Raw genomic sequence first — 10,929 nt, forward strand, 5'->3', positions numbered from 1 at the left:
TACATTTTAATACCTCAGGAACATAGACAAATACATGCTGAAATTGAATTTGTAACATTCCTTAAAAGTAATCTAATGACAATAGCTTCTAAATTTAATAATCATTATTAAGTTGTACTTTTCCACAGGCAAGTAGTGCTAGATTTCAAATATTTGAAATATGGTGGATTTCTGGAAGTCTCTGCATATGAGAGGCTTTATTTAAAAGACTCAGCAGATAGCTTCTCTTCAGACCCGTTTCCCTCTTTCCCATAGTAAGTATGTCTCCTCTGAACCACCAGGGGCAGGGAGGACACATCTGCTGCAGCCGTGCAGACGCATTGCTGATGATTACTGCAGGTAAACTCATTTATTACTGTACTGAAAATGATTAGCTGCGGCAGCCAACAGGGACAACAATATTTCATTATTCATATGAAATATGAATCATCTCGTTTCAACATTTTTGATAAACATGGCATAAATGCTTCAACAGGACACCATATTTAAGGTTTTGTGGAAGTACACAAACTATGAATTTGAGGGTGATGTGATTTGTGTGCACAGCTGGCACTTTTAGTATATTTAGATCTATATATTTGGCAAATTTCTCATTGCAGTGAACAGATCTAGGATTGAAGGGTGCCTGCTCTGGACTGTTTCAGGTGCCGCCAACATCCCGGAGTTGAATATTTACCTTTCACTCTAAAACTGGGGAAAGGGAAGCCAATATCCAACACCAACCTGTGTATTCAGCAGCTGTTTGCTCAGGTGAACAAGCCCTTATTGAGGATTTTTCCTGCTTATTCAGGGGTTTAGTAGTAACATTATAGAACTATCATCCTTTAAAAGCTGTGATTCAGAGTTAACAGCTCACACATATAGACCCTGCAATGAAAATTACGCTCACCATGTGTTGTTGAGGTGGGACATTTTTTATTGCTCTAGCTTTTAGTCTCTATTTGACCCCTAATGAGCATGCAAAGTGGACTGTTGATCAGTTGTATAAAAATGTGCGCCCCATGTATCCTTTGTTGATGCAACATAATGATCTGTATTTTTGAAATTAAAGCTCCTTAATCAACTAGCAGTTATAAACTCTTTTAATGAACCACTTTACAGGAGTTTCTCTTTACAAGTTTCCCTCAATGAGAAGAAATGTTGAGACTGGTCTATACGTCCAAGCACTGGAAAAAATCCCACAGAAAATAAAGGAATGTTTATGGGAACAAGTAAATTCATAACAGGCAAGCTGTCAGAGACATTTTCCACTCTAAACATGAGCCACACAGGAAAGTGCAAATGAGCAACAAAACAGCTGTTAAAGTTTACAGGCCTGCAGCAGTTTATTCATTCATTAAAAGAGCAAAACTTTGAAGAAGTTGTTTACTTGAGGTCATACATGACAGTCCATGCTGTGAGAATAAGACAGACATGGGGGAGAGACAGTGGGACAGCCACCTTTTCATTCTTGAGATCACAAATGTTCAGACACTGTGAGTAAACTTGTAAAAACATTTACACACTGAGGTAAAGTTGTTTAATTCCCAACAAACTAGTGCCAATCAAGACACTGGCATATAGTCTTAGACTTACCAAGGAGTGACTTATATGTCCTCCCATTTTGGCTCTGTAAGTACAGACGAAGAATTTTGTCTCTAATTCAGAGACGTGTGCTCATTTGCCAAAGAAAAATAAGGCCCACATTGAAATAATCTGAATTCAATACCTATCATATCTGTGCCACCAGCAGATCAAAGTTTTCCTTTATCTACATGCTGGATTGGCACATAATTCCAGACAATTCCAGACATTCATGATCCCCAGAAGATGAAACCTATACTGACTTTGGTAATTCCCTGTGTTTTCCTCTTGTGCCTCCAGGCAACCACATTTGTTCTTTTGAGTCAAATGTCTCAACAGCTACTGGATAGATTGCCATGTAATCTGGTTCCAACAATCAAGTGCTCCTTAGGATGAATTGTACTTTTCATCTAGTGCCATATTCAAGTTTGTCCAATGCTTTATGATTAATGATTATCATTACTTGCAGTTACTGCAGGTATTTGGCCATATACCTGCAGTAACTGCAAGTAATGACATTCCCATCAGCCTCAGCAGTAGGCCTTCTTTGTGTTTAGTGTTAATTAGCTAATATATAAAAAATATAAAATATTATACCTGCTAAACATCAGCATGTTAGCCTAGTCATTGTGAGCATGTTAGTATGCCAAAATACAGCCTCACAGAGCTGCTAGCATGGCTGTTGACTCTTAGTCTTGTGTAATAATTGCCCCATTTGGGAAGAAGTTTTTTAAAATGTGGCCCTTACCTCAAAGCAAGTTAGTAGTACTTGTTTCTTCTTTTAGTACTTGTTTTTTCTTTTTAGTAAACTTGTATTTCATTGCCATAATTAGTTTTCCTTCACTCTTTCTCTGGCAGGGACAAAATAGAAGTGAATAAGCGGTAAGCTTTCCATCTCTTATTAGCTGTAATAGAAGCCTCCTGCTCTGACAAATGTTCTGCATCTGTGAATGCACAGACCTTTGACATAAAATAACACCCTGCTCCTTCCAGACATGCCTAAGTATACACTCACAAAACCACACAGGCTTTGGCATCGGCTTGTCTGCATTCATCTGAGTTGTTAGATTGCTGAGTCACAGAAAGCTATAGGCACTGAACTATAAAGAGCTATAGCTGAGAACATAAAGGCTGTAAAATATATTGCCTCTGCGGTCTTGGCTTTGTTGCAGGCGAGAGTCCTTGTTCTGAGTCAGACACACAGGACAGCAGTTCCCGCAGACTGCACCAAGTGCAACACCAACAAATTACAAAATGTACATACTTTACTCATTTGGCATACTCTGTCGTGTATTTCATAAGTACATCTATCAGCCTATAGTATCTAAACTTGTAGTGTATGGCATCAGTCTTTGTGTAATTTGCACCCATGGCTAAGGCACAAAAGACAGAAAACCCTGGTTACAGAGCATTTTTTGTGCGTAAAAAGTGGTTTAAATTCAAGTTTGGAAGGTGACGCCATTCCAGCTCTTCTCTGCTTTTCCTCCCTCTGTATGTTTGTACAGGTGCACGTGTGATGTATGTGTTGCAGCCACTGTGTGACTGAGCACTGACCCACTTCCACCGTTTGGCACGCTGGTACTGTCCTGAAGAAAGAACCTGAGGCTGAGCAACAAACAGCCCTCTGTCACTGGGAAGAAGCCATACTTAGTTTTAATGGCTCACAACTCGCTTTGGGCTCTTTGATTAACTGAATTTCAGAATTATTCATAGATTTCTGAAGTCACTGTTCCACATGTATATTTACAGTATGTATATACATGTCCATATGAAACATATGTACCATTTGAAATGTGCACACATGCACACAAATGTCAGAAATGTCTGTACTATAAGCGTCCTATAGCACTACTGCTATTATGATTAACACATTGGCTCTGCTGCTGACCCACCACCACCTTTAACCAAGCATTTTACAGCAAGAAGTTTGTCAAAACACAGCCAGAGTAATGGGTGGCAGAAACATGGCATGGCAACCATCAGGGTGATAGGGCCTGATGGGAAAAGGAAAGTGGGGCGCATAGTCTGGCAGGAGCATAATTAAAACTGAATTTTGGGGTTAGCTTACATTAATTCCTGTGCCAATTCAAGCATATTAAAAGCTGGAGCGTCAACAGGCGAGCGTGTCCCCATGTGGTACCCTCACTGACTCTCATTCTTCAGAGCGGCGCTCCCCTGCCATGTCTCTTTGCTGTTCCACACTTGACTGTTGCGACTGGAGTCAACCAACATCAAGGAGGCTTTTTGAAACAAAAACATTATCATTCACATATTAATATGTCAACACGGCAAGTAGGATAGAGATGTGGATTTTTATTGGCAAGATGTACAGGAGAGAACAGACCTCCTGCTTTGAAGGATACACTAAATCTCGTGCCCACTGGATCCTTGTCTCTTTCACATAGGTCTGTAGAGGAGAGAAGAGGAGAAAAACTCATTTAGAATCTTGCCCATTTTATTTGCAGCTTTAATATGTTTGGTTCAAAATTATATAATAAACTTTTGACTCCCTAGTATTATTGTACTATAATGGGTTAATTTCCCTGTACCAAAACAGGCCACTAGGTGTCTCCTGTCACTGCTTACAAACAAACTCAGTTTCAGGCTTTAGCTCTGCATTCATACAGAAATGCATGATGAGCTCTACTACAGTACCCAGTATTGTAAGTAGCAGACTTACATTACCATCACTGCATGCCAAACATTGCACCACACGGCCAAAGACAGCAGATATGCCTCCACATGCGGCTAATATATTTTAGTGGAAGAGGTGGGGAATGGATATGACAGATGTGGTGAATCATGTAGTCAACTCTGAAAGGTTGTCATCACCATAATAAAACAAATTCCTTGACAAGTGTGTGTCACAGTGAAATAGGCATTCTGTGTCCCATAAAGAGGAGTGGAAGTTGTATAAATAAGCATAGAAACAAAAAAGCGAAAGGCCCTGTATTCATCCTTTTCTGACTTTATAAGCCTTGGGCCACAAAGAGCCACTTCTGGCAACAAAAAGTTCACAGACTGACACAGCTGATGTTGGCTGTCATGTCCGAACAATAAGTACAAAACAAACAAAAACATAAAAGCAGATATAAAGATATATAAGTGAATCGAGTTCAGTTGGCCGGTCCAGCCCATCAGTCCACCTCCCTGCCATCTCCTCTCTCCCCAGCTTGGCCCTCTCCCTCACACACCACTCCCTCTCCTGGGAGTGGTGTGTGAATCTACCTCCCTGCCAGCTTCCTGTACAGCAGCTCTCAGACCTCTGTACTGCATCTTAATGGTCTAAATTACAGCACTGCATTTGATGGCTGCCTGGCAGAGAGGGGGTTCCCACACCTGAGAGCTGACAGGGCTGCGAGGCTGATTGCTGCTGGCAGAGGTTAGACAGCCGCTGCTGGACAGGGAACAGTCATTTCAGCCATAGCTGTAGAGCTATTCTGTTCACGGTCACAACCGCTGCTGTCACCCCCTCTCTGCTTTCTGGGAGGAGGTCAAGCATTTTGGGTGTGCGCCTGTTTTCACAGTGCTGAAAAGGAATATTCTGACAAGTGACAGTTGAGCGTCAGAGAATTTTTGGTGGGGCATTAGGTCTCAGGTTTACTCCCTTTGACCTCAAACTGCAGGCGGATGGGAAAGCAGGCACAGTTCCACATCAGGGACTAAACGGACAACTTTGCCAAGTGGCTGTGACACTGGGCGGTGGCGAAGGGTGAGGCTGCAGTACATCAAATTTAGCAGTAAAATCTAAATACATGTCAACATAAAAATAAAGTCTCCTTTAAATAAAGCTTGAAACAACCCAGCTCCTTTTTTTTTTGACTTACCGCAGACATTGCATTTCGTGGGACATGAGTCAACAGACTGGGAGGTCAGTGGTGGGAGGGAAAATGAATGAGTGACACTCTTCCCTCCTTTAACAGCCAATGCATTTTTCTTGCTTGCAAAGTTTCTCTTCACAGAACCTGTCCAACAGCTGGGATGGAACGCTGTCACTCGTCCATAAGTACATCTTGACAGCCAGACACCCCTCATCTCAGCTGATCCTTTGACAGACCCTGACTGTGCATTTGTATGAGTTGAAGAAAGCTCTGAAAATACTGGTAACCAAATTCCTGATCTGCATGCGGTTTATCAGTGCAGCAACCAAAACCACTACTAGCTTTGCATCAGAAGGAGGTCTGGCCTGTGTTCACTGGAGCATGGGCAAGCCCATCCAAAAGAGGCTCAGGCAAATTGGTGTCAGCTGTTGAGATCCTCACAGATTTGAGGTGCACCTCCAAGAACTGATTTTGATCTGTTTTTTGTTTTAACGTTTCTTGGGATTAAGTAGTTTTGCTTCAGTTTGATAAGAATGTATTCACTATTGTTTTGTTTTTTTGCACTACATTTTTGTTGTTGGAAGTATGTGAGCAGGGTAAAGGGGTTGCTGGAGGCTGCTGGAGTGCAGATTTTGTGTCTGGGGCTAGGAGCAGGACTCCTTCCTGTCTCTCACAGGATGTGGGGTATCCTGTCTGGCAGCAGCAAAGAGGGGAGCCCGGCTTCAAAGGCCGGAGGAAGTGGTCAGGGGATGGAGAGAGGTAGGCAGGACAGGGGGAGGAGGCAAACAAGGCCGAAGACTGAGCCCTGCAGCGCTGAATGGCCTCTTAAGTTCTCTTTCTTGAATTCAGTACATTTCAACATGAACTCAATAAGCACACAGTCTTAACTTTATAAAAAGCTGGAAGAAATAAGAGAGCAATTTTTAATTTTGGACAGAGATATTGTGCTTTTGTTTCAATACATTTAAAGGAGACAGAAGTCAGAACCATACTCTGACATTTCAGATATTTATTAAAGAGGATACTCATAAAGTACAATACTCTATTCAATGTTGTTAATAGCTCATACGCAGAGTTCAGTTTCTTTCCTACAGACCCTTGTTCTATTTACAAGTGAGGGGGCTCTCTGAAAGACATTTGCAAATCTTGACTTCAAAAATATGTGCAGTTGGCACTGGGAGACACATCTTCTTCCACTGGCATCTGAGTCATGCCATAGGCAGTGGCAAATGTGTCAAGAGGCATGTGGGCTGCAGACAAACATGCACACAGCAAACAAATGGGAGACAAACAAGTGTCAAAGAATAGATAATAGAAGGATAAAAGGAGGGATAAAGCAGGGAACAAGGGAGGGAGAGAGATTCCTTAATTACACACGTAACAGTAAATATGGGGCTTTTAAACTCATTACATTCTCCTGTAATTTTATGCTTGTCTTGCAGGCTGACTCGCAGGAGATCAAAGGCTAACACTGAGAGAAGCAGAGTAGGAATCAAGTAATTATCACTTAAAAGATGAAGCATCTTTGCTTGCCTTCGCTGTAAACCCTTTTCCTCTCCACATGTGTTTGACATTAGCTGCTCTGTGCCCCACATTGGTAAAGACATTCTAAGACCACTAAGAAGGCCTGACGAAAAGGAGGCCCGAGGCACAAGGAAGCCTATTTATAGACCTGGGTCACAACAAGCTGCCACTAATTAGTCAGGTTCATCATGGAGCGGGAAATGTAGTGAAACATAGGAAAAGAGAAACGCTGACTGTAAAGGAGTCAAACTGGGCTGTTGGAAAAATGGGTTTAATGTTTAAAGGCACAAAAGCTGAGACTGTGTCATTGCAAATCAAAATATGTCATTTATTTACCTATTTATTTATTATTCTCAATATGTAGTTAATTGATCAAATTACCTGCTTTACAATCTTCAGTATTTCAAAATAGTAAACATAGAAATAAATGTGAGAAACACAGTCAGTTGTGAGAAACTGCAAGGCTAATTCTGACTGAAAGATTTAGGTAGCAACAGAAATCACCTGTTAAAACAAGACTGACATAACCTTATAAAGTTGATATAGCACACATCTAGCAGACCTATAGCAACATTAGCATTCAGTTGGAGACATTTTTCTGGCCACTTGATTAATGTAAGTCCAATATTCAATCCAGTATTCCTGAGGTAAATATTTATAGTTATTCATATATTATAGTTTGGTGCTGGGCAGGTACGCTATGAGACATGTGAGAGTGAACCAAAACAGTAAAGTTGTGGAAAGACGCTAAAACACAATAGAGCTAGGAAGAACTGCAGAGTCTGGTGATAATTCTCTGTTGTTTATTCACTACGAGTGACAGTGTTCACATACAACTCGTCATGTGATCCCTTATTAGTATAAAAATATTTATTATAGCTGCTTTAAAAAACTGTTAATTGCCTTACCTGCTTGGTTACATAACCCCTTGTTTCCAAATTTGTGTTCCAGCAACATCCGAAAAGACATCTTGATAAAGGATATCTTCATTTTATCAGATTTTAGAAGATATTTTGGCAGTTTGGATGCATCATTTTGCAGTCTACATTTTAGTCCCACAGTCTAAACAAAAATATGAACAATCTGGTCATATAACTTAAAAGGGAACTCCACCGATTTTACACATCACAGTCTGTTTACAGGGAGTACTACTGTGAAAAAAGTTGTATGAAGCCCTTTGTGGCTCCAGAAGGAGCTGTGTGAAGTCTGATAAACTGCCTCGAGTGATGTCACTTGAGTCAGCGTCGTTTGAAGCCTACAAGTTTGAAAATGAAAAATAATCTGGGGGTGTGCAGATAGAAAGAAGTAAGCTTACCAGTCCTCTATAGCCCACTCCTTATCTCTGATTGAGGTTAGCAGCTCAAGGCTATGTTAGCAGCTAATAGCAGACAATGTTAAAGGAGTGCAAAGCTAAAACTGTGAAGAATCCTTTTAAAGGTTCATACAGTGAAAGGATTATTGCTCTCTGGCAAACTATCCTGGCTGCATAAACTATAATTTAATGATATTTGATTAGAAAATGTTTAAAGCAGGTGTGAATGTGACTGTCCAGAGTATCTTACCCTTTGCCCAGTGCATGCTGGGAATTCATTGGCATCTTCAGTAGTCTGCATTTGCACTGCAGTCAAACCTTTAAGCATAAATATATGAAAATACATTGGGCAGTAAACTCGACTGAGCCAGAAAAATAATAATATACGTCCATTCATGTACAGTTCCAAAATCCACTAATGTTGCATGTGGTGTGGTGCGACTGAAATACTTGGCTGAATTCTTATTTGGTCTGTGGCTCTGAGATGTGGGAGTTACTATTCACAAGAGCAGAAATGTTGGAATAACAAAAAGCTCCTAATGCCAGAACCTCCTCATAGATCCTGCCAGGGTGTCAACATGCCCCTAAAGAATGTGCTGAGCTTCACTCTGGCCAAGGGTCAGCCGAGTATATGCGTGTGTATGTGTGTGTGTTCACATGTGTGCAATATTCATGTGCATGTGTGTGTGTGGATATGTTTCTATCTGTGGGATTCACTAGCCGTATGTGTGTAGGTGTGTATGAGTAGGGTTTAGGATGAGTCAGCTGTGAGACAAAGAGGTCAGGTTAAGGAGGCTGTTTGCTGGAGGAGGACAACCCTTGACCAACAGTAACAAGTACAGTCAGTTACACTTTAATAAAACATTGTTACTACTGTCACTACATTGCAGTGTGAGTAATGAGACCAGGTTCATTCCACTATGTCAGCACGTACCCAGCCTGCTGAAGTGTCCTTGAGAAAAACTCTGTGTTTGACCCTGAACTCTGACCTGCTTATGAGAAGGCAAACTCAAACTGAACGTTTCAAATTATTATCAATAAAGATATTTGTTTGATTACATTTACTGAAGAATATCATACATTCAAACATGAGTATTTTTACCCATCACAAGTTCTTGAGACATGAATTATGGGTTAATTTGTGTTAAATAGAGAAGGTAAAGGAATTCTGCAAGTATGTACACACAAATGTGATACACAATTACCCGGCAACAAGGTGCATCTTTTTTTTTTCTCACAATATGTAAATCATATCTCAGTCCTGTTTATGGGAACTGAGAGTGGAATTTTTCAGCTCCATTTTGTTCAGCAGCTGTTACCCAGAGCAGCAGTCCTGCGCCCCGCCGGCCTGCCGGCCTGCAGTACCTCTGCAGGCCAACTCAGCCCACACACTGTGGGGATGAGAAGTGGCACAGCAAGCTCGCTGGACTATCCCATAATACCCCATGGTAAAAAGCATCATTCACAGTCGCCATCGCCTCTGTTCTTTGTGTGTGTGTCCGTGTCAATGCCTGTGGCCAGATTTACATTTTTTGCATTTATGCATGTGGACATTTCTCTACAATGTGTATGTACATAGGTCCCCATGGGTATATGCGCCCACTTTGTCCAGCATATTGGGGTGAAGGTGCTTTCACTCAGCTGGAAAGGCGGACCAGGTCAGTGTTTGCAACTAGGGGAAATACAGTAACTGCTGTGAAGGATGCTGCTCTGCACAAAGACTGATTCACAGGGCTGATGGGAACATGTGTGCAACACATGGTGAAGCCTGAACAGAGAAAGAGCCACGGGCTGGAGAGGCCCATAGGGACCTGGCTACAAACAACCACCACACATCACTCACACACACACACGTGCACAAATACCCATGTTCTTGTACAGTCTACAGTTTTACAGGGCGTTGAAGCTTCACATTATTACTTTAGTTCCCAGGTAGAAGTAAGTGTGTGTGCTTGAGAGTGTGTGTGTGTGTGTGTGTGTGTGTGTGTGTGTGTGTGTGTGTGTGTGTGTGTGTGATTGGGATGTGGTGATGAGGGATATCCGGTGGAGTGCCAGCGTGTGAAAGTGTCTTAGAACACCCAGAGAGCTCAGAGATTTGATTACAGCTAATTGCCAAGATGAAGCGCAACAGCTGGAACTGCCTAGCTGCCATTCAAATACACCAAACACGCACACACACATACACAGATACATCCCCTCCTGCACACCAGTGCCTCCCTGGTTTTTACTAGGACAGAAATGAGCTCCCTCTTTGCACCTCACCCCTCATTCCTCTGGCTCCCCTACTCTTGGCAGGGCCAGATCTATAGCACAGAGAGCTCTGCGAGATGACTGAGAGCTTGTTGGAGTCGATATAAGCTGGCCCGGACTGAGATTGCTGAGGCTGCTTTTTTCAGCTCTGGGGTTTCCCCCCTTGCTGTGGTATTGATGGAATCCTAAAGATGCTTGCAGCCAGATGTCTCAAAGACAAAGAGAAAGACAGAGGGAGAGAAAGAGGCAGCTTGCAGCCCTGCAGAGCCTGCCACATGCTGGAGCTCTCTTCAGGCTCACAAAAGCCTTAAAGCATGCGTTATCTGCTTCCATCCAAAAATAAGCTGGAGCCCATATATACATTTCTATCTAAAATGAAGGATTAAAGAAGAGTCAGGCGTGGGAATTCAAGTAAGAATTCCGGGCAGAAATAGGATTTAGCTTTGTGCTCTGAAAGAC

At 41.9% G+C, this 10,929-nt stretch overlaps 1 long non-coding RNA gene across 1 annotated transcript; it reads right to left on the reverse strand.

Annotated features, from left to right (window-relative positions):
- Positions 1 to 1,369: 1,369 nt before the first annotated feature.
- On the reverse strand, positions 1,370 to 5,875 carry LOC122876530. The gene is made up of 3 exons (XR_006378083.1): positions 5,391 to 5,875; positions 3,908 to 3,970; positions 1,370 to 3,803 (listed from the first exon to the last, which is right to left on the reverse strand). It is a non-coding gene; the product is annotated as an uncharacterized LOC122876530 (long non-coding RNA).
- Positions 5,876 to 10,929: the final 5,054 nt, after the last annotated feature.

The sequence above is a fragment of the Siniperca chuatsi genome, linkage group LG5 (genome assembly GCF_020085105.1).
Source record: "Siniperca chuatsi isolate FFG_IHB_CAS linkage group LG5, ASM2008510v1, whole genome shotgun sequence".
Lineage (NCBI taxonomy): Eukaryota > Metazoa > Chordata > Actinopteri > Centrarchiformes > Sinipercidae > Siniperca > Siniperca chuatsi.